At 35.6% G+C, this 25,360-nt stretch overlaps 1 protein-coding gene across 4 annotated transcripts in view; it reads left to right on the top strand.

Annotated features, from left to right (window-relative positions):
* FARP1 (FERM, ARH/RhoGEF and pleckstrin domain protein 1) overlaps positions 1–25,360 on the top strand; it is a 335,175-nt gene that overhangs the window by 65,597 nt on the left and 244,218 nt on the right. The window lies entirely within an intron of this gene.

The following is a 25,360-nucleotide window of genomic DNA, read 5'->3' on the forward strand; positions in this document are numbered from 1 at the left end:
AAACTATGTTAAATGATGTTTCCTGCTTGCAGTTTAGAAAATTTATCAAATGCTATTATGTGTAAGAAGTGCAGTAAACGTTAGACTGTATTCTTCTGTAGCCCTGAACCAAAGAAGGTAGAGTTGCTTGCCAGGCAAAGAAATTGTGAGCATAGAAGATAGATATTTACAGGGAGTTTGCAATGATATTGAATGTTTAAAATGTAATAAAATTGAGCTTTTGAAGTGATTTTTTTCGTTGGCAGTTTCTTTGTGCCTATAAATAGCTAGTTTAATTACTGAATAAGGGACACTGGAGGGTGATGGGGATGTGTGTCTTTTATTTTTCACATTCAAAATGACACTTTCATTTTGTCTATAGGAAGATTATTTTGTACTTTATTATTGTTAAGTTGTATACAACTCTTTGTGACCCCATTTGGGTCTTTCTTGGCAAAGATATTGAAATGGTTTGCCATTTCCTTCTTCAGTTCATTTTACAGATGAGGAAACTGAGGCAAAGAGGGTGAAGTGACTTGCCCAGGGTCACACAGCTAGTAAGTGTCTGAGGCTGGATTTGAACTCATGTCTTCCTGACTCCAGGCCCAGAAACCTTTCTGCTTCACCATCTAGCTGTCCCAAGTGCTTCAGGGAACACTTTACCAGAGGTTCCCAAATTTATTTGGCCTACCACCCCCTTTAAAAAAAAAGTACTCAGCACCTCCCTCCCCTCCCCCCACCCCTGGAAATCTACTTTCTTTAACTCTTTAATGATTTTTTGAAATTTGTGTCATTTCAAAAAAAAATATAAATTTTTAAAAAATGTATTTTAAATTTAATAATTTATTCTAAATTTGTGTAAAATTGTAAATTTGTGTGCATTGAAATTTTGATGATGCAGTATTGTGTCATGTAACCGTATGGTATTGCATTGTGAACAAGTCATTACACGCACATATTCCTGTCAGTGCATGCTGGACTTCCCAACAATGCCTAATACACTGGCCTGCCAACACTTGCTTGTTAAGACCTGTGGCGGACTTGACCACTGATAAGTTGTACCTTGCATTTTGTGTGTTTATTTGGAAAATAATTTAATCACAATGACTTTAACTGTTTGTTACACAGAAGATGAAACATATGTGAATGATTTTTCAAAATTTTCTTGTCTTCTTTCCTTATGCTTCCACTGCCCCCTTATTTTTATTCAATGCCCCCCCCAACTACCACCACCACCCCTGCCATCATTCCAGCACACCCCCTCCCTGGGGGCAATATCACCCATTTTGGGAAACTTTGTTTTAAACCAATGAAATCACAGGTCCAATCTCAATCTCTGTTCACTGTAAGTACATACTATACATTGTGGATTGTAATCATCCTAATTTTCATGATGGGATTGCAATTTTCAGATAGAGCAAATAAGATTAAAGTAATAGGCTTTGTATCATAGGGAAATTTTAAAAAGTCATAGATTTAGATCGAGATAGATTCTTAGAGGTCATCTAATCCATTGCTCTCATTTTCCACTGGGGGCCAAGAGAAGTTAAGTGATTTGCTCAAGGTCATGTAGATAATATGCAGCAGAGACAAGATTAAAACTCAGATCTTATAGTTCTAAATCTGGTCCTCTTTTCACTATTATCATGCTGAATTATAAGATTATTTTTTCTGCACAGTATGCTTTTATTCATAGGATTTCTGTCTCTTCTATTCCTTCTTATGCCCCTTCTCCATCTTTTAGAAAATGATTTGTTAGAGTTTTCTTCCTTGGAGTACAGCACATGCTTTCTCTCATCCTTTGCAAAAGAATAGGAAGAAAAGAAAAGAAAGTCACCACTGTATCTGCGGTGTAGAGGAATTGCCCTTTTAAGAAATAGAGTGGTTAGGCCATAAAACAGCTGGAAAACATCGTCTGACCACTGATTGTCTATGCTAGTGCTTACTGAATTGGAAGACTATAAAACAGTGGACAATTATACAGCTTTGCAAAAGAAAAAAATCCCTAAGTCTCTAAACATTTAAAGTCTTTGTTCCTAAAAGTTTACTATTAACCCATTGGGTTAATAATAACTTTCCAATTATTGTGCTAATTTAGGTCTTATACTCGTGTTTTCCTTTTGGAGTCACATGCTTCAGTGAATGAATTCTTATGGTTTATCTTTCCCTCCAAGAAGATGAACTGGGCATATTGCCAAGATTATTTGCAATTTTCCTTTGGGAAAGTTTTGTGGACTGTGTCTTCTTCCCCTGGGGATTTGGTTTCCTGGAACTTTCCTGATTGTTTTTATTTTAAAGTGGCTGTGCAGCCACAGTCGTCATAAAAGCACGGATTCCTTGAATATTTTTCCAGTACCCAATGCTACATCATACTCCTGTGGTTGACATCAATCATTATTTATACCCGCTTTGCCTAAGATTGATAACCCTTCAGGTGGCACACACTGTGTGACATGCTTTTTCTTTCTCTAGACGGATCTACACCCACCCTTTGCTGCTGACTTAAGGTTGGGTAACTTTGCAAGCTTGTCAGTTTTCCCCTCAACAGAGTGGGAAGCAAAAAAAGATGATACTCCTCCCTTTTTTTTTTAACAGCAGTTATCTATCTTTACCTGAATAAGGGTGTATAAATAAACTTTGCCTTATCCATGTATAAGTTGTATTAAATTAATCCTCTGGGTCCTAGAACTCAAATATGCCATCCTGAAGTGATCAGTTTACTTCTTTCTTACCATAAGAGTTAGACTTGGAAGTTAGTAGTAGGAAAATTCTACCCTAAAAACCTTTTGACTATTATCATTATAATTTGAACTCTCCCGCCTCTGCCAGAGACCTGCTATCAAATTATTTTCCAAAAGTTATTTGAGACCATTTCGGCTCTCTACATAATTGGGGGAATGATTTCCCTGTTTTGTTTAGGTATAATTTTGTTTTTGTATCCTTAGTCCCTACCGTAGTACCTGGTACATAGCAGGTAAATAAATGCTTGCTAAATAAATGAATCGTGCCATTACAAGGAGAGCAGGGAGAAGGTAAAGTAAAATTCATATCAGTCCATTTTTCCTAATTCTTCCTATCGACTCTGGGTAACCCACTGCAATTTTGCTAAAAAGGACTTGGGGAAGGGCAGCTAGGTGGCGCAGTGAATAGAGCACCAATCGTGGAATCAGGAGGACTGGAGTTCAAATCCAGCTCTTAGATACTTACTAGCTGTGTGACGCTGGGCAAGTCACTTAACCCTGATCATCTTTAAAAAAAAAAAAAAGGACTTGGGGAAGAAGCCTGGAGCTAAGGCAAAGTCTCTCTCCCTTGGACTGAACTGTTATAGGAAATGGCTAATATCCAAGCAGCTCCTACCTAGTAAGATGGAATTGTACTAATGATATTAATAAAAATTGGCTTTTACATAGTGCTTTAAAACTGGGAAAGTCTTTTATTTACTTTATCTTGTTTGAGGCTTATAACAACCCCATTTGTTAGGGGATATAGGTTTTGTGTTCCCCATTTTACAGATGAGGAAACTGAGGCTGAGAGAGGTTAGATCACTTGCTCATGGCTGTTACACAGTAAGTGTCAGAGACAGGAATTGAATGCGGGTTTTCCTGGATCATAATTCAACACTTTATTCAACACCATGACAATTGTAAGTCAGGTAGGAAGAAGGAACACTCCAAGTGTATACCACAAAATATGTACAAACTTCAACAATAATTTGGCATAGAGTCAGCCAGAAGAAACAGGAAATACAGCAGGCAGATCAAGTAAGAATCTGTCATTCTGAGAGTGTCCTATCTTCTGAATGAGAGTACTGCACCATCCAGGAGGCTGAAGATGCTCAGACAACCTGAGTCTTTTAGATTGTAAGGATGCTGCTACAGACTGAGGTACAGTGATCATGTGAATTATTACCTCCCCAATGCATCATTTCTATCATGTGACTCCCTTGTTCAGAAATCTTTAGTTGAATGCTAGAGGATATAGTCAAAACTCCCTATCCTGGCATTCGAGGTCCTCCAAAATCTGATCACAACTTATCTTTTCACATTCCTTATCCAGTAATTCCTTATATGAACTTCATTCAGATTTATCTACTGAACACACTGTGTAGATTTCCACCTCTTGTATTTCTTTTCACACCATTCCTTCTACCAGCAATGCCTCTCCATTCTTCCAAATCCATCCTATCTTTCAAAGCCTTCTCAAATCTTTTTTCCTTTATGAAGCCATCCATGAGTACTCCAGCCAGTCATATCTCCTCTTTGGACTTATGACAGAAATTTATATGTATTACTCATTTGGGATTTCATCAAGGAATCTCTTACTGGCTTTGCCAATAACTAATGTGTAACCAGTACATAGTATCTTTATTGGGTCTCAGATTTTCTCTGCTATAAAATGGAAAGATTCTCTGGATACCTTAGAGGGTTGCCAGTAAGCTCTCAGATTCCAAATTTTAAAAATCTATCTTGTACCTTGTGGTATTTCTTTTATTTATCTTTACATGTGTGTGTGTATATTTTGTCTCCCCAGATAGATTGGAAGCTCATATAGGGCAGGGACCCTATTTTATGCTCATTTGTATCTCCTTCAGTGTCTAGCACAGGTTTGTTGTTGAGTCATGTGTGACTCTTTGTGACCCCATGGACTGTCCATGGGGTCTTCTTGGCAGAGATACTGGAATGGTTTGCCATTTCCTTCTCTAGTGTGTCCCCATGATGAGGAACTGAAGCAAGTAGGATTAAATGAATTGCCCAGGGTCACACAGCTAGTAAGCGTCTGAAGCTGGATTTGAATTCAGATCTTCCTGACTCTGGGCCCAGTGTAAGAGGTCAAGAAATTGATAACAGAACTTTAAAGTTAAGCTATTTCTTTTTAGAAATAGATTTTTATTATTATGTTTTGTTTTCATATTATCTGCATTTCCCCAGAATCCTTCTCTGCTTCACATCTGGTAGGCCCTCAAGAGTGGCTCCAAGTCAAATTGAATTGAATCCAGGCAGGGTATTGGTTGTCAGAGTAGATACTAGCTTAACTAATTCAATGGGGTTTTGAACTAGTAAAATACTTTTTTTTTTTCGCAAAATAAAGTTTTTCTGGTTTACTCAGATTTCTTTTTGCCAACTTTTAAAAATTTCTGATCAATTTTACTTTTGGCATATATGATTGGTAAGTTTCTGAAATAGTAAATTATTTTTTCTCTGTGGTTTGTTAACTTTTTGTTTTATTTAGCATTATTTAGCATTGAGGACCTAACTAGCACTTTAAAAATAAATGCATTCATCTTTACTTCCATTAGCTTCCTTTTGACTTTCCATTTTTCTGTCTCCCTCCATCCTCCTGACAGGATATATGCCTGCACAGCGTACCACTTGACTTTTAACAGGTTTGCTGGTAGGTTACTTGCAGTCATATGTCAGTTGCTTGCTTTCCTGTTTACCTGCCAGTACCAATTGAAAGAAAAATAAAACAAAACTTTGGACAGGACTGTGCTTGGTTTTCTCATCTGATTTCTATGTCTGGGAGGTTCAAATAAAAGCTACTTCAGTATGTTAAAAATGTAGAACATTTTAAACGAATTATTTTAATCTTCCTTTCTTCCCTTCCTTGAAAGTGGATTTACATACTTGGCCTTGAAGAATTTGCATAGTGCAACAGTGCCCTTGGTTTGGAGTCAGAGGACCTGGTTTCAAATTTTGAATGTTTCACTTAATACTTCTGTGACTTTGGGCAAGTCATTTCGTCCCTCGGGGCCTCAGTTTCCTAATCTGTAAAATAAGATTGTTGGAAGAGATGGCCTCTAGGTCCCTTACAGCTCTAAAACTATGATCTTATGATAATATTTATAGGTGGTCCCTTACTTTTAGTTTGTAGCTTATTTATATTTATATTATATATATATAATGTGTATTTTATATGTAATTTATATTATATATAACATATATTTTATTTAGTTTTAGTTTATTTTATAATCAAAGCAGACTGTCCAAAATTCTGAAAATTATATGGCAGTTATCTTATAGATACATAAGAATTGTTACTCTAATTGGAAGAACCATTACTTTAAAAAATAATGAGAGGCATCCTAGAAGTACTGGATCTAGGGACAATTTTGGGGATTGAAGGGCCTGTGTTGACATCTGCCTCTGACTGTGCTGACTGTGTGACCTTAAGTGAGCCACTTCTCAACACCCCACAGGCAATTCTCAGACTAAATTTCAAATTAACTGCTAATTTCCTTTTTTAGAAGGAACTTCCTTACCTGGTTCTTACTACAGTAAGCAAATCATAGGTCTGGAAACCGCCCCCCCCCCCCCAAAGTTAACAGTAGTTATTGGTGTTACTCTTGAAAATTGTTGTGATTAAAGTATTTGCTTCTCTGTTTGGTATAAATAAAATTAGTTGTTTTAATAGCACTAATTAAAGACCTAGACATTTTATTAACATTTTATTATAAATTTGTAAATTAGGCATAAAGGCATATGGGCAAAGATGGTGCAAAGTATGTAAACAAGCAAATAGCTGAAATAGAAAAAATAAAAACAGATTGACTAAAACATTTGCATCCTTGGGGATTTTCTTTGAATATATTTACTGTAGCACAACTACCCTGGGCCTTGCTTCTCTGCAGGCAGCTGCTTATAAGTCTTGACTGAACATATTTTCCCTGACAATTCCTGGAAAGGAAGTCATCAGTAACTTTTTTATCATCTAATTTTGTTATAGGCTTAACTTTGAGCAATCATATTAAGTTCGTTTGGTCATATGGTGCTTAAATGGGCATTTGTCTATATGTCTGTTGTTGTACTTGCTGCCTAATAGCACACAATTGGTATCTTCTAATGAAGCTTAACACTGAATAGCTACAGTATTGAAAAGACAAGTTTGGAGCCTCTTTGTAAGCTGCTTGGGAATAACCACAATTTTTAACTATGATAATTTCGTTAGTGATATGCTTTTAAAATCACAAGAAAGTAGATTTTCTACATTAATATAATGAAATGAATTAATATAATGAAATGAATTAATATAATGAAAATATAAATTCCAACCTAAGTCTTATGAAGGGTTCCTTTAACACTAGTTTATTTCTACTATGCTTAAAAATGCTTCACTTTCACAATGAAAAAAAATGGAAGAATGACCTTTTCTTCTTATGGTAATGGTTTTTTTTTATTTTTTTGGTAACGGTTTTTTTAAAAAAGAGATTAATGGAGAGAAAAAAGAGGACTGACTTTTGGGTAAAATTGTAACAATCATTAAGATATGTAAAAGGGAAAAATACTGCAAATAGCCTGTTTTAATGTAATTTTAAAATATTGAATTTTAAAGCTTTGAATACTGAATTCTGAAACAGCTATCTTTGAAGAGGGCAGTCAGTGGTATATGGCTGAATTATTTTTGGAAGGTAGAAAGCTCAGGAAAAGCATGGATGTGACTCTTAGTCCTGATTGTTCTGTTTTGCTTTTGTGCATTATGAATTCATTAAGAAATGGTCCAGTGAGTCAGACTGGAACAGCAAAAAAATTTTTAAAAAATGAAGCAATAGCCTAGTATTCAATAAACCCTAGCATATAAATTACTTGGGAGAAGAACTACCTATTTGACAAGAACTACTATGGTAACAAAAGCAATTTAGAAGAAATTAGCTTTAGATCATCATCTTATCCCAAATACCACAATAAGTTCTAAATGGGTAAGTGACAAAGTTCACATCATCAAAAAACAAAGAAAGAAATTTGAGATCAATGAAAGCAGCTATTTTTTGTAACTATGACTATGAGGAAAAACTCTTAAATAGACCACAGATAGAGTAGATCATAAGATAAAATAGTTATCTGTGACTATGTAAATTAAAAAAAAAATTTTTTTCCATGAATAATAGAAGCTGGGGCGGAGGGGGGAGGGACTTCATTTTACATATCCCTGATAAAGTATATAGGGAATTGACAGAAATATAAGACCCAGAACTATTTTCCCATAGCCAAGTGCTCAAAGATAAACAAGAGTTTTCAGAAGGATTTCACACTCAGCAAACTCCCAAAGATGATAAAAGACAAAAATAGTCAATGCTTGAGGGCCTGTGAGAAGAGGGGCACACTAATTCACTGCTGGTGGAACTGTGAGTTTGTTCAAAAGTTCTAGAAAACAATTTGGAATTATGTAAGAAAAGCAAGAAAAGATGCTCAACCTTTCACTCAGAGTTGTACCGCTGGGCCTTTACCTCCTGGAAATCAAAGACAGAAAGGCATCCCATATATACTAAAATATTAGTGGCAGTTAATCTTCATGGTAGCTAAAAGGTCCCAAAACCTGGAAACAAAATTTGCACAATGGAAAGAAATATGTTTCATCTTCTGCTCTTTTCAGCCAAGATAGGTCATTATAGTTACTGAGTTGGACTTTGACTAAGTGGTTTTTTCATTTATGGTTACAACAGTCATTGTGTATGCCACTCTCTTGGTTTTGCATACTTCACTCTGAATTGTTTCATATAAGTCTTACCATGTTTTTTTGAACACGTACCACGCATGTACAGATGTATAACTGCAAGGGACTTTAGTGGTCATCTGGTCCAACTTCCTCATTTTATAGATGTAACTGGAGACTATGGATGTGGAATGTTGCATACCTAGTTAGCTATAGTTATTGTGTTGGCTGGTTTTGCTTAACTGTTTTTCTTTGTTATAAGGGAGAGCTTGTGGGGAGGATATATCTGAAAATGACTGTCATAAGAACAAGAGATTTCCATTAAATGTAAAAAGAAAATAAACTGAATTAACATCATAATTCTAGAAGCTACATAGGGAAAACCATCAGATGCAAACCAGAGGAGTACAATAATTTAATAATACAATATATTTTATTAATAGACATTACAATTAAATTATTAAGCGATCTCAGTTAATGCTAAACAAAGATCTCAGCAGATTATATGGCATATGCTGCACATTTCAATTAAAACAAAACCTATAAATCGACTTTAAAATTTTTTTTATCACATTTAAATCTAATTTCATTAACTTAAAAAATTACTAAGAAAAGTTATTAGAAATGCTAAATTATAAGTCTGTTCTCATAAGATTGCTTTCCCTCCTTTTATTATCTCTCTTTTAACAACTATTTTAACAGTTCATTGTATGCAGTTATATTTTACTGTGATGACTGCAGTTTCTTTTTGCCTGATGTCTGATTAAGTGTAAGGGAAAGATGACAGAGATTGCTTTGATTAGAACTCAGGTGATCTATTAAATTTTGTTATATCCCCTTTGTGCCCGTTAAACAGTAGACAATTATTTTAAAGCTAGATAAGAAAATAATTTCCACTGTTTAATGCTGCCCTTTCTGAAATTCCGTTAAAAACACACATAACCTTTATGAGTTTTTCTGTTTTTCTTTCCCTCCTAACACCTCTTACCTCCTGGGGACCTGTTTTTTTTGGTTTTATTTTATGAAAGAGGTTTCTAAAATACTAATTGGTTGACTAATTCCCCTAAGGTGACCTTTCCCACTGTCTGGTTTCTTTCCCTTTCTTTTTTGCCTTGTTGTTTCTTTTTTGAACCTACTGAAAGGTACATGGAACAGATATCCTTGGAAAATAACATTCTCATTTTGTTCACAAAACTGGTTCACCACTGGCCCAAATGCTGCCAGCTTCTCTCCGTTGTCCTGCCAACCTGTGCCCTATTTCAGAGAGTGCTTTTATGCGGGCAAGGGGGTAGCACAGCTTCCATCTTTATTCTTGGGCTCTATCTTGTTGCTGAAATTGTTGACAAAGGGAGTCAGTGAATTTTGGTTTTGACAATTGTTGAAAGCAACACAAGGAACTGAAGGAAGAGAAGCTCTTTTCAAAACTTGCCACTGAACCCATATGAACTCTCAGAAGGCTGTTGCTTTTTAGTGAACCAAATGAGATTTGGCAAGACCTAGATTTGTGACTTAGAGGTGGAAATGTCACATGTTTTTATCCTAAGCCTAGTAGTGATCTAATTTGTCATTTGTTGATATTCATGCCATAGGTGACCTTGTTCTTTTCTCTCATAGACTCAATTCATGGAAAGATTGGGGAAAAAAAAAAGATTTGTGGTCCTTAATGTTGGGATTCCTTCCTTTGTCCCTTGGAAAGAGCATCATAAAATGGCATGTTTCTCTGGGAAATAGAGCAAAGCTTGGTATGACCCAGTGATGTAGTGATGGGATGTGTTGTAAAGCAGTGAATTGGGTAGGAATAGATCAGCCAAAAAGAGGTCAATGTTTAGCTATGTTAGGTTGAATATCTTTATTACTTAATTCACTTGAGTTATAGGAAAGAGCATTGAGTACAGAGATGTTTGGAGACTCATTTCCTCCCTCCCACTAAGCCTTTGTTACTAGATTTAGTTAATGGGGATGCTGTCTGAGAGTCACTTTATACTTCCTCTCAACAATATCCTATTGAGTGGCTTAACAGTTATCAATCTCATTCTAGCAAACAGACATTCCTTTCTCTCTAGTCAGGGCTGAAAAGACTAAGCCTTCAGTATAAATTCAGGACCCTCCCTGTGTTTAGGAGGTGACAGAAGAGTACATTGTGCCAGACCCAGCAACAACCACTTCTTTTTGGTCGACTTCCAATTCATAGAAAAATAGTCTAGCTGTTAGTTTCTTTTGTGTTATGTTAAAGTCTGATTAGTTATGTATTTCCTCATTAGTTATAGTCCTTGATCTGAAGAATAAAATGGACTTCCAAGTGAAATGTGCCTATAATTCAGACACTTAGGTGTTCTTGTTCCAGCTTTCTCATAGGTTATGAAAGTGAGCATTTGCTCACATCTCTTCTTGACAATTTTATGTTGGCTTGTGTTTTTCACTTTCTTTTTATATAAATATGTCTTGTTTTTCCAAATACATGCTAATTCCTTATAGTCAGGGACCATGTCTTATAATTTGTGTCCCTGGCAACATCTAGTACAGGGATCTACACATAGTAAGTGGTTTTTCTGGCCACCATTTTAAAAACATGCTGCCTACTCCAGGAATTTACCTTATACTCAATGCCTCTCCTTCCCTCTGCCCCCAAGAACCTTGGAAAGTGCTTCTGAAATTACTGTGGCCCCTAACAGGTGAACTTTCACAGTATCTTGCCCTAGAAGACCACCATGCCCCTCTCTGGCTGCCATTTCCAGACCATACAACCTATATGCTAGTTGTAATCTATGTCTTCCCCCACATCAGAACCTCGGACTCTACCATTTGGACTCCATCCCCCAATTTCTAGAACTCTTTTATGTCCTCTCTTTCCTATTAGATTATAAACTCCTTCATGTCAGGGACTGTCTGGTTTACTTGCATTTTTACCTTCATGTTAAGCACAGTGCCTAACGCATATTAAGCACTTAGCAAACGCTATATTTGTCCCTATGTCTTTCTGTCTCTCCCTCTATTTGCTTGGTGGTTAATTAAGTCACTTGTGGGACCACAGGCAAGAGATGTGACCTTCAGGACCAATTGATTTTACATTGGAGTTTGTTGACCATTTTCCTGCAGGATTATGTATGATTTTACAAATACAAATATTCATTGGAATGATAAAAGCAATAAATGTTTAGCAGGTTTCTTTGGGCTGTAGTGAGTTCCCATATGGAAAAATGAAGTAAATATTGCTGTCCTTAGATATTAGTTTCTTTGAAGTTTAAGTAAAGTTTTCTTGGAGAAAATAAGCTAAAAAGTACAGTTATTTAGCACATATCTTCTCTAATTCTGTTTTAAAGTCATGACTAGTGATGTACAATATTCCTAGAAAAAAAAGCTGCCAAGAGATGGCATATAAGGTGCTCCAATTAATTCCTAGCCAGTGGTGAATTTCTTTTCCTTCTTCCAACCCTGCTTACATTTTAGCTTCTATAACGAAAGGTTCATTTAATAATGGAAATGAAGTAATACAAGAAGAATATTTATGTTAGGGTGTTGTAGTTTTAAATGATTGCAATTTTAAATGACTTTTGTCCTAGCCACACAACACATGAAAGAACCTGCCCAGCATTAAGTAGTTGAGCCCAGCTGTTTTCAATTTATATATATTTTACAGTAGGAACTGTGTGAAGTATTATTAATTATTGTAATAGCAACTCTTCTTTTGAGCCCTCAAATATAGATATATAGCTTAATCAACGACAGATACTAGAGGTGGGGGTGAATGAGGTGAGCATCACAGCCCTGAGTGATCATAGTGTAAGACATATTTAGCAACATTGACATAATGTGTAGTGTGGCTCTGAAAATCATACCAAAGCAACTGTGCCCAGAGGGCTATAAAACTGCGCATACCCTTTGATACAGCAATACCATTGCTAGGTATATATCCCAAAGACATAAAAAGGGCAGGGAGGCAGGAAGGACCTGTATGTACAAAACTATAGCAGGTCTTTTTGTTACGGCTAAGAACTGAAAATTGAAGGGAAGCCCATCAATTGGGGAATGGCTAAATAAGCTGTGGTATACAATTGTAATGGAATATTATTGTGCTATCAGAAATGATAAGCAGGATGTTTTCAGAAAAACTGGGACAGACTTACATGACCTGATGTAAAGTGAAGTGAACAGAACCAGGAAAACATTGTATACTGTAACAGTAATTTTGTTTGATGAAGAACTGTGAATGACTTACCTATTCTCAGCAATAAAATGATCCAAGAAAATCCTAAAGGACTAATGATGAAGCATACTATCTGCCTCCAGAGAAAGAACTGATATTGTTTAAATATAGACTGAAGCATGTTATTTTCACTTCCTTTCTTTCATTCTTTTTTTAAATTCAAATTTTCTTATACAGAATGACTATTACGGAAATATTTTACGTGATTCTACATGTATAACCTATATCAGATTGCTTACTGTCTCAGGGAGGGGGGAAGAAGGAAGAGGGAAAGGAGGGATGGAATTCAGAACTCAAAACAAAAAAAAAGTTAAAAGTTGTTTTAATTTGTAGTTGGGGGAAGTAATTTTACAAAATCCTACCAAAGCTTCCAGATTTTCTTTTTCCTTCCTCCCTTACCTCCCCTTACCAAAGAAGAATGGAAAGTAGTAGGAAAGGGAAGGGAGAATAAGCATTTATGTAGCATCCACTATGTGCCAAGCACTGTGATTAGCACGTAACAAATATCCCATTCGATCCTTACAACAGCCCTGGATACTGTTATGTACTCCAGAACTAGGTACTGGACATAACAGTACTAGGTACTGTTATGAACTCCATTGAGGAAACTGAGGGAAATAGTTTAAGTCCAGGGTCACCCAGCTAGAAAATGTCTGAGGCCAGATGTGAATTCAAGTCTTTCTGACTCCAAGCCCAGTATTCCTTCCCACTGCACCATCTAGCTATCTAGGTAGTATTTGAAGAGACTAAATAATTGCATCTTTGGTTAAAGGGGGAGAGAATTCTTCAATGGGGAAGCATGATTTTAAATATATAATGATCTACACAACTCAAATATTATGTAGTGCTTTAAGGTTTTCAAAGTATTTTCCATGTCATTGTTTTGACAGATCTCTTCTGATTCAGACAAATTCTACAAACATTATTTGTTAAAGCACCCACTATGTGCAGAACAAGCTAGACAACTAGATGAGATTCAGTGCTTAAGTAAGACAGGTCCCTTCCCTTTTTCTAGAACTTACAATCCAAAAGAAGGATTGGACATGCATGCAAATAATTAGTTCAAATCAGCTGGCATGGATGAACTCCACTTGAGTGGACTGAAAAAGTTATGATGCAGTGTCAATAATATTGGACTTGGAAATAAGAAGGAAGTTTTAGTTTTGGCTGTGTCACTTACTGTGTGACCTCGGGCAAGGCTTTTTACATTTCTTCAGTTTCCTTATCTGTAAACTGAAGTGTTTAGACGAGATGACATCTCTGGTCCCTTCTAGTTCTGTGTTTCTATGAACTTGCAAATATAAGTGCTAGGAACCCCATTACTGATCTCCAAGGGATCTTGGAAAATGGTAGAGGCATTGCAAGACTAGCAATGAGCAGGTGTCCTCTTTTTAAAAAAAAAAGGAATAAGGTGAATTCTTCAAGCTCTGAGCTAGTAATTTATTGGAATTACTTCTTGTCAGAATTCTGGTAGAACTATTAAAGCAGTGTGGTACAGGTGGTTATTAGAAGGTACGCTTACTGTAAATAGGGGTCATTTCAATCTTTGTACTTGTATCCCCAGTACCTAGTACAGGATAGGGCATAGAGCAGGTACTTAACAAATATTGCTGGTTGATTGATTGCTGGTTTTTTGTTTGCTTTGTGAGCCTATAGATGACTTTATTTATTGTATAATTTGCTTTCATAAATGTATCTTTTCTGTCATTGTTCATTGCTATCTCTTCTCTGAAGCCCATCAGTAGCCATGGAGGGGAGGGGTAGCTACCTCCAAGAAGGTAGATCACAGGGATGGAGGAAATGGACATAAAGAAACTACCATTAAATTATCACTAATGCATATTTACATTTGAAAGATATTTATTATGTACATTTTATGTCCAGAGCACTGAGCTAGGTGCTAATCGGGATACAAAGATGAAATGCTGCTGACATTCTGGAGTTTACAATGGAACACACACACCAGTTGTCGATAAAAGCTTAAAACTGCACTAAAACTTTTGGGTTACCCTTTACATACAAATAAGTACAATACAAAATAAAATATAAATATGTAAGAGTTACAAAAAAATTAGGCATGTGAAACCATGGGTAAAAAGAATTTTTGACTGAGGGCTTGAGCTAAGTTAAAGGGTCAGTAGGAGTGCAACAAACTAAGGGTCAGTATAGTAGAAGGAAGGCTCTATGTTTGCAATTTCTATACCAGTCAACAGGTGGACAGTGTTGTTAGGTTTGGCTGTATAAGTCCAGTGGTTAGGCTTTTCCCCAAGTGTGGATAATTGGGAACGTCATTCATGGCACATTTTCTGGTGGTGTGCTTCTTCTATTAATAAAATAATTATTAATTGAAATAGATACAGATGACTTGGGTTAATAATTAAAATCTTATTTAAAGCAAAATTCAATGTAGAACAAAATTTAAAGACATACAAGCATGTAAATTAATGTGCAGCTACTTAAAGATTATTAAACTACGTCTTCACTTCCATATCCTGGAAAATTTGTACTTTCTTTTAGTTTAAATTGCCTCTGGTTATTGTAAAGTCCCAAGCTCTTGCCTCCTGGGATAGCTTTAAAGTACCAATGGCATTTCTTCAGGTATCTGTGTTAATTAAGATCTGTTGATGCCGTAACATCCTTTTGCTTTTGCTTAACTCTTATTAGAATTGCATCCTCCTCAAAGATAGCTGCCTTGTTCAGGCAATGGTCCTATTTAAGAGGTCCTATTTTATGAACATACTGTGTTTCCCGATATTTTCTTTTCTAGACCAGAAACAGAAAATATAGGGAAAAGAGATTATTCTGTGTCTCTTCCTTCATTTTCATTAAGTCAGCATCTACTTTCATATTTTTTTAACATGAAAAGTTACCATAGCAATCAGATTGCTAACTTGCTCAAATCACTCATCTGTCTTCTCTTATTTATCAATTTTGAAGTAAAATTAAATCAATTTACTCCTAAGACCTGTGTTTTTTTAAACAACCTATCTATATCTTAAAGGAACCAGACTTTTTCCTCTCATTATTTTAAACACATTTGAAATGGTGCAACAGTTACAATTTTGACTCGGCTATTATGAGAATGCTTTTCTCGAAAATTTCAAGTGTGGATAACATAAATAAGTCTCTTGCAGATCTTATAGACTCTAAGACTTTAGAAGAAAAGAATGTGAAAAAAAAGTCTTTAGGACATTTTCCCTTTTCAATTATCAAGTATTGTAGGAAGTGCAGGAGTAGTTGAGGATGCCTTAAGAAGATGCAGTAATTATGTAGAGAACCATGACTCTGAGTAGAGTCCTTGCCCTGGAAGAGCCATTGAGAAGAGAATTCTTTCTCCAGATTGCCTCCTGGAGTCCCTGAGAACAAAGATATACCAGATTTCTTAAATTCTCCTTCCTGGCAAGGATGTTTTCAATTCCAGAGCCCAATAGTTACATGAACTTAGGTGGGAGAAGGTAATCTAAGAATATCTCTTAACATGGGATCCTCTATGATAGAAGGAAGTTTAATTGGGTGGTTGGGGTGGCAATAGAGGAGTTTGGCTATAGATAATGAGTCAGACTTACTAGGGAAACTGGTGGTGAGGTCATGGAGGTCCTTTGGTAATTAACCAGAAAAATCCAGCAGGCAGAGTCATACCTGCAGGTGGTGGGGAGTTGACAGTAAAGAATACAGATTTTTAATGCAATGACTTAGTGTTCAGTGATAAGATGCTAGTCAATAAAGACCGATGCACTCCTGGAGCCTTATATTTTATGTTTCTAAGGTATGGATTGGTCCCAGAGTTTGGAGTAGGGTTAAGTTTATAGGTAGGGGTTAAGAAGCTACAATTATGGTAAATTTGATGGACAGTAAGTAAAGAAGCCCATTCAAATTCTTGAGCAGGGGAAAATAGTTTCCTGATCTCATAGTAACTAAGCTGGAATAAATAGGAGAAATGTTGTGGTGGTGGTGGTTTGGTTTGGTTTTTTGTTTTATTTTAGCAATCAGGGAATTCTAGATAAAGGCTAGAGTCAATTTAGTAAACCCGGGGTTCTTCTTTTTAAGAGATTTCAGAATACCTTTCTCCTCAGGAACTCTCCAGGGTCCTGGAAGACCTCTGACTTGACCTGACCCACGAAACTAAGATGTTCCGCCTTTTACTGATACATCTTCATTTATAGACCCCTTAAATTAAAACCTCAACACAGGTGTGTAAAATGTATAGTAATCTACTGGGTTTCTGGTTCTTTTTTGAGAAATTATTATGATAATACTGGCAAAAAGTACCCTTAGTTTAGTTGTGGTTTCTACCCCCTTCTAGATAATGAGGCTTCTAGAATGAGAGGCAATTTTGCTTTACTAAACAAAATAAAATTAGTTCTCCAGAGTCCTCTTCCAGTAGCACATTGTGGTGAGGAGTTGACCTTAGATTCTTGAAGTCTTTGGCATCAGTCCTTAAGCCCTGGCATATCCTATGAAACTGGACAAATGTTTGAGTGTGAGCCAAGTAATAGACTGTGTGTCTGTTGTATGAACACTAGCCTAGGTCACTTTGTGGAAGCTCATCACCTCCACAAGTTGGCTTATCACCAACTAACAGATTGGATGCAGGGTGATGAATTTTTTTGTCTTAACAACACACAAAGAACACCTGTTGAGTCCTAGATTAGTTTATAATTCTCATTGGTTGAGGGAGGAACCCCACCAACAAAATGATAAATCTTTGAAGTAATGTTTTGTTGTATTTATTGACATACTTTTCTTATTAAACTAACTGATGTGCCTTCTCTGAAATTAAATACTTTTTTTCACATTCCGATTTTGGTTTGCTTTGTGTAAAAAACATTCTTTTGGAGTGGGATGAGGCAGATATAGATTTGTCAACTGCCATACTTATTATATCAGTTCACTAATGTTGAAATTGTTACTACAGATTATGTGCCCACATTCCCCCATCACATAACTAGTAAATGGTATGAGGCAATGGGGGTCATGAATTTGAAAAAAATATTTGGACATTACTTCTTCAACACATACTAGATGTTACTCTAGAGAAATCACTTAACCTTTTATTTTCTTTGGCAACTCTCTGAGACTGTATAAGTTGCAGAACAGGTGTAGAGAGAGCTTCCTCACCAGGAATTCCTTACACAAATAAAATCATATGACTAGAACTCTCCCCACTCCCCCCAAAACAATCTGCGTACCTTTTAGTATAAATTACTTGGCACATTCTTGTTATACATATTTTTAGTTCCACATTATTAATGAAACTGTAATTTTCCAAGCAAACATAAGGTGTGTTACTGAAGTGAAGAAGGGGCAAGGGAGGGAAAAATTGGGACATAATTTATTTGTTGGTTTGAGATAAATAATATGACTTTTATCTTTGAGGTTTTGTATCCTTAACATTTTTTTAGCTTCATTCTATGTTGAGAGGTTTTTCATAATATAATCATTAAACTATATAACATTTTGAAATGTTGGCAGCTGAGAGCCAGTCATCCCTCAGGGATGGAAAGGGGGATGGAGCATGGATAAAGATTGAGTGGATTAAGGAGCTCAGTCAAGAATTCTCATCCCTTCCTCATAGTAATTAAGCAGTATATTCGGAGTTCTGAGTGAAGCAATGTCAACTTGCTGATACTAAGTGGACATGATAGTGACACAAACTATTTATTAGTATAACTTTTGTGGTTTGTGAGTATGTAATACAGTACCTTTTAGATGCATTGGGGAACAACTATGGCTAGCCTTACCTTCTCATTATTTATTCTTCCTCTCTCTGACTTCAAAAGCATCTTAGATGTTTTACAAAGTCTGTCCAACCTTCCTGGGTCTTAGCAAGTAATGCAAGTAAGAATAATAGATAAGGAATTTAGCGTTACCCATTTTTTCCTGACTTGTCTTAGTCTACATACATCTTTCCCTTGTTACCTTCCAACCCATTAAGTCCAATTTTAAAGTGTTATTTAAGTGTTAGTTGCTTTTTCTTAATCATTATCATTGTGATCATCATTTTCTCTTGGTCCCTTTGCTTGATTCTCTAGGAGTCTGTATTCTTCTGATCTAAGCTTTACTTTTTTTTTTAACATACTAGAGAAGTCTAATCTCCAAATAATTTTCAGAATTAATCTTCTCTTTTTTCCTAAACTTTTTATTTCTTCTAGCCTAAATACCTGATTTCTCCATGATCAGCATTGAGATCTCTCTTCAGGAAGGCAGTAAGACATCAGAATCAGACATATTGCCATCCCTAATTATAAGTGTATAGAATTTAAAGTGTGTGTGTGTGCATATGTGTGTGTGTAAAGGAATCATTGAAGTTACTTAGTTCATCCCCTTGTTTAATAGATGAAGAACCTAAAGTCCAGAGAAATGATTTGCTCAACCTCAAAAAGGATTTGCTCGAATAATTTGCCACAAATGTAGCAAAACTAACACCAGAGCCGAGGTGCTCTGACTCACAGTTTACTGGTCATTCCACTGAGATCAGGAAAAAAAAATAACTGCCCAGAATCTATCTCACATTATGGCCCAAGTAGTAAAGCGCAATTCACTACAAGTATTATGTCTGCTTTAGAGCTTCACATATTTAAAAATATTTGAAGATGAGGTGAGTGATAATTTAAGGGGTCTGTAAATGAAGATGTATCAGTAAAGGAAGGGAGATTGAGAGTAGGCTTTGATAACTATATTCAGATGTCCGAAAGGAGATTATGAGAAGGATTCTGAGGAGCTCTATAGAGTACAAGACAAGATAGCACATGTCTAAGATGCAGAAAGATCAAGGGGCTTCTGGTTGCTGGGAGGTTGTTAAACACTCAGACTACCAAAGGATGTACAGTATAAGGATTGCTTTTTGGGGGACTCTGTAAGGGTAGGTGTTCATTCATTCAAGAATCATATTAAGTACTTGTTATTTGTAGAATATCGCCTAGACACTTGGGAAGATACCAAGTTTCTTTAAGATAGAGTTCCTATCCTAGAACTTAACCATGTATCTGGGGTGGTTTAGGAGCAATCATGCTTGAAATAAAGGCTATGGAACAGACGACAGTTTGAGGCCTCAGACCTTTCAGTGCAATTATTCTATGATAGCACTGGGGATTTACATAGAGGTTTTTAACCTGGGGCCCTTAATGGTTTATAGACATGAATTAATTAAGCCCTCTGACTTTTATGACACCCTTGTGCATGGATAACAAGCAGTTAAAGGTTTTACTTCCCACTAGTGAAATAAACACAGCTGCCTGTGATGCAGTACAGCCCAAAATTCCCCCTACCCCCACCTCCATTCCCTTTCCAGTAAAAAAAAAAATGGATCTCAGATACATGGATCTTATTCACAGGTATGTATACCCTCTTTTGAGACTCTATATCAAGGGGCAAAGAACAAAAAATTATTTTTAGAAATATTCTTTAAAATATTCAGATATGTGTACCTTTTTAGTCTTTCTGTGGTCAATATGAAGTACTGGAATATTATATGGAATGGAAAAATCAGCAGTTAGGTTGATACACTTTTTTTTTGCATTATCAGGATTTATTCTTCCCCACAATTCATGTCTTTAATTTTATTTATTAAAACTCCTGTAATTATGATATGCCAAATTTCCATGAAAGGATCTCAGAAAAAATACATTTCTATATTTTGTATTAATTTTCTACAACTTAGATTTTTTTTAATGGGCATAGCTGAATGACTGTAAATTTTATAGCTTCTTATAACCCTTTTAGAGGCATTGTCCACATTGCCTGTTTGCTTTGGCTCTCATTAAATGCTAATTAATTAACACTTCAGCAGTATATAATATATGTAATTGTTATTAGTGATACTTTAAAATAATAAACCAGGTTTTGATTAACCTACTAGTTTTTGACAATTTACCCTTATTTCAGCCTATTATTTCATTAATCATTTCTAGACCATACTAATGTCCAGTAGTTAATTCAGACAGGGATTTAACTTAAATTTATCTTTATGTTATCTATGAAAAAGGTTTACTCAGCAAATTAATTGTATAAGAAAAATTGCCTGGGGAAATATTTTTAAGCATTTAGTATCATTTGCATGCAAATGGATCTTATCCATTGATTGAGGCAGATCTTTGGTTCTTTACTCAATAGCACATTGTTGACATTGAACTATACTTTTAAAATACTGTGTAATAAAGACATTGTTTTATATCAATGAGATTTTGCTAAATTGACTACATTCCATTCCTGACTCTAGAAAATTATGATTTGTATTTAAATTCTATTAGGTCATCCCATAATATAAGTTAAAATGAGACTAAATATGCTTCTGATTTTAGCCCGTGGATTAGAAAATAGATTTTAGAACTCTTCTCAATTTTAAAAACAGATATTTTCCAGAGGAAAAACCAAACCATGTATGATGTTACATCATTTTGAAATGGACTTTTATTGCTAGATTTCAATTAGCTGCTTTCCTGACAAATATTTGACCTAAAATGCTGAAATGTGTCTATTAATAGGTTGAGACTCATTTTAGAGTCTAGTAGTTAAAATCTCCCCTCCAAAATAATTGAATATGTAATAAATGAGAATTTGAAAAATAGCTAATATGTAATCACTAGCTTGGAAGCATAACAGTTATATTTTATTAGAAAATTACTCGAATTGTACATAATGTTGTCTTGAAAATAATCTGTTTTCTAAAATGTTACATTTAGGGCTGTCAGGAACATTGAAAGTCTTCTAATCCAAGCCTCTCATTTTATAAAGGAGGTAACTGAAGCTCAGAAAGGATAAGTGATTTTCCCAAGGAAACATTGGTAGAGCTATGATTCTAACCTAGGTCTTCATCCTCCATAACTCTAAGTATTGTACCTTTTCTTTAGGGAAATGTGTTGCAGGGAGAGAAAACAAAGCAAAAGATGAAATTAATGTGACATGCAAAGTAATATTGATTTTACAGCATATGGAAAATAAGTAATTTGAAATTTTTAAATAAAATTTTATAGTAAGTAAGGTATTATAAACTCCCATGTTTAGGAAGTGGGAGGCACAGCTGGGAAGAAGTCTGACCTTCTTACTTCCAAACAAGCATAACATCCCCAAACATTTGCACCTCCTTCAACTTTCTTTTCCTTAGTATTTAAAACAAATCATGTTTCTGTATATTTTATTTCTTTAGTCAGGTAAGATAATCATATTGGATTCTTATGACATTACACAAAAGAAATTTAATAATTTTTAGTGTAGAACATATACAGTTGTCAATGCGAATAGCAATGAGCTAACATTAATATTATGCTTTGAGATTTGCAAACTGCTTTATATAGATTATATTATCTCCTCTTCATAACAACTCTATGAGGTAGTACTATTATTATCCTTGTTTTGCAGATGATAGAACTGAGACTGAGAAATTAAGTGAATTGTTCAGGCTCACAAAACGAATAAGTGTCTAATACCAGATTCAAATTCAGGTCTTCCTGACTCCAAATCCAGCCCTCTACTACCCTACCTCATAGATAAGTTATTGTTTTTTTTTGTCTGATTAGAAATCAAAAGGGCTTATGTACACAGGCTCAGATTTCATTCTTAGGTTGTTGGTATCTGTTAGCGTGAAGAGAGACCAGCTGATGGTTAGTTAAGTTTAGATAGAGGTGGCAATACTATAACTCTTCTATCTGGTGTGATTACAGAATAAAGTGTTCCACAAGTGAATTTCTATATTCTAGAACTTAACTGGTTAAGTACTAAAGCTTTTATTTAACAATTTTTATAGGAATCTTTCTAAAATGCGTTACATTTTCACCTGCTTTCTTGAATAGAATCTACTAAATATAATCTGACCTTTTCCTTGACTACCAAGGATCATCATTATTAAAGTGGATTGTACTGCATGCTTATATAGTGATGTTCTTGAGATATTGAAGAATGTAAGGTTGTTTGCTCATATTGTAAATGGTCTCAGATTGCTATGTGTTTAATTCTTATGTTTGCTTTTCATAGTTTTTCTATCTTTTCCCATATTGTAAGCTCTCAGGTTGCTGTTTTTTTCCCCTTCTATTATCAATCTTTCTGGACCTGGCCATATCCCTACCTGCCTCCCACCCCTACTTGGCTGATACTAATCTATTGTGGTTTGGGCGACTATATAGCTAGGCTTGCTGGAATTATGTGCAAAGTAAGAATAAAGGGGCCATGGTTGAGCTCTTGTGGACTTCTATTATGTAAAGCTAAAAATTTTTCATGTATTTACTTTGTGCCTTCCATTTTAGCTACATGGAGGTTTTTGTTGCTTCCTGCTTGGTCCTTGATGTGTTCTGGGGAATTGAGGTCCCCTCATGACTGACTCTGGAAAAACAAGATTGTCATTGTACTAGAGATTTTTTTCTGGTTGTCATCTGATGCCAGAGCCATAGCTTGTAGTTTAACACTCAATAAACATATATTTGGGATTTTAAAAAGTAATGTGCTCTTTATATAATAACAATTCAAAGATAGTCCTGTCTCTTAGGTCTTGGTTTTGCTAATACTTCTGAAATGATACTCCTAGTTATATGATTCTTGAGTATCTTCTGCAGTTGCCTTTAACTAAAACAGTAATATGGCCTCTGTAGACTCTGTAAAGGCTTTGTATAGTATTTAGTAAAGAAGTCAGGGACAGTAAGATGTAGAGCTGGAAAGAATCTTAGAGAACATCTATTCCAATGATTTTTAACCTTTTTTGTATCATGGCACAATAGTGGTCAGTCAAGCGACCTTTGGACTCCTCCTCAGAATAATGTTTTAAATGCATAAAAATACATAATATTACAAAGGAAACTAAGTATAATGAATTACAATCATCAGAATATTTTTAAAAAAATTTCACAGACCCCCGTATTGAGAGCTACAGTGTGTTGTTGTTTTAAAGTAATCAATGTAATAACCTACTAATTAGAACTGCAATTATAGATATGAGTGGATTAAGTTATTTAACCAGATCATTGTACCAGTTAACTTGTGGTTACATATTTATATTAACATATGTGTCATTTTAAATCTGGAAAGGATCTTCGAGGTCATGCAGGTAAACTCTTCATTCTGTAAATTAATAAACAGAGGCCCAGATAGATGAAGTAATTTTCACAGAGTGTTTAAGTAATTTGCATATCATTAAAATTTTTGTTCCCTAACCACTGAGAAAGTTTTTGAATACATGAATGTGGCTAACAAGTGCTTTCAGGTTCTTCAGAGAGCCATGTTATATAAAAAAATTGCTGGCTCAGAGTGAATATAAATAGCAATTGTTTCTGTTTGGCCAGAAACCCTGAGCGTCTTCCCCTTCCAGATTAATTTTTTTTTTTGACTAGGTAAAGAGGCCATTCTCTGCCTTATTTCTTACCTAGCTTTAATCACTGAATGGGCATTTTCTCAGTTAAACTGAGACCTGGAAAAGTTTAAAAAGGCCAAGGTATCCCACTGCATCCAGGGCCATCTCCAGTCATCCTGTTTATGTTTTGCCACTGGGTCCAGATGGCTCCAAAGGAGAAAGTGAGGGTGGTGACTTTGCACAGCCCTTCCTCACTTAAATCCAATTCACTTGCGTGTCATAGCATCACTTCCCTGATATCATGGTCCTCTTGAAGAACAAAGGACAAACAACAACAACTCCTTTATTATAGATTTCAAGTAAGATGATTTTACAGGGCACTCATAACTGCTAATTAAATTAAGAGTGTGGAAATTTTTAAAGAAGATGAATTTTGTCCTTTAATCAACCCAAAATACTGACAAAAGATGTATGCCACTTAAACAGTTAATTTTTGTATTTTATTCATTATTGGCAACTCTGTAAGTTTACAGTACGTTATCTCCTGTTAAAATTATTCAGTTGCCTTAGAAGATGTAACATTCTTAGAAGTTTCCTCATCTGGGGTTCCCTTTTCCGGTGAATTCTCAGGTTCAATCAAAAGGGAAAGAAGTCATTCTTTGAATCCCACCCCCACCCCCACTCCATTAGGAGTAGTTAAGTTGGAAATGAGACAGAAATAGTCAGTGGGTTAGGTGTGGTTATGGATTTCTAGGAGCTCTTCCTTTTGCTTCTAGACTCTCAGACTCCTAATCTTTGGGCTTCCAGTTCATTCTTATGATATCTTTCCTCTCTGGGCCACAACTCCTAGGTTTCTCACACCTCTATCATCAATAGATCATCTAAACATACCCTTTTGACCCAGAATTTCCGGGATACTCTGGATAAGGGGAAGAGGAACTGGGAGCAGCTGGATATACAACTTAAGACTTCTCTAATGAGCTGTGTAGTATGTTAGAAAGAGCTTTAGATGTATCCAGGAGACTTGCATTTTATGTCCTTTCTGTGCCACTAATTAGCTGTGTTTCTTTGGTCAAGCCCCAGTTCCATGAATTTTCACTGGTTGTCCTCTTCCTCCTCATCTCTATGTTCTAGTTTCTCTGGCTTCTTTCAAGTCTCAGCTAAAATTCCACCATTGGGAAGAAGCTTTTCTTCATCTCTCTTAATACTTGTGCCTTCCCTGTTGATTATCTTCAGTTTACCCTGCATATGTCTTTTTTGTACGTAGTTGTTTTCCCCATTAGACTATGAACGTCTTTAGAGCAGGGAATATCTTTTACTTTTCTTTATATCTCCAATGGGTAACACAGTGTCTGGCACATAGTAGGTGCTTAATAAATGCTTGTTGTCTGAGTGATTACATTCATTTTTTTGGATGTTTCCCTGTTTGTGAAATAGGTATAATAACTACCTCACCATGTAGTTGTAAGGTTAGA

The sequence above is a fragment of the Trichosurus vulpecula genome, chromosome 4, assembly GCF_011100635.1.
Source record: "Trichosurus vulpecula isolate mTriVul1 chromosome 4, mTriVul1.pri, whole genome shotgun sequence".
Classification (NCBI taxonomy): Eukaryota; Metazoa; Chordata; class Mammalia; order Diprotodontia; family Phalangeridae; genus Trichosurus; species Trichosurus vulpecula.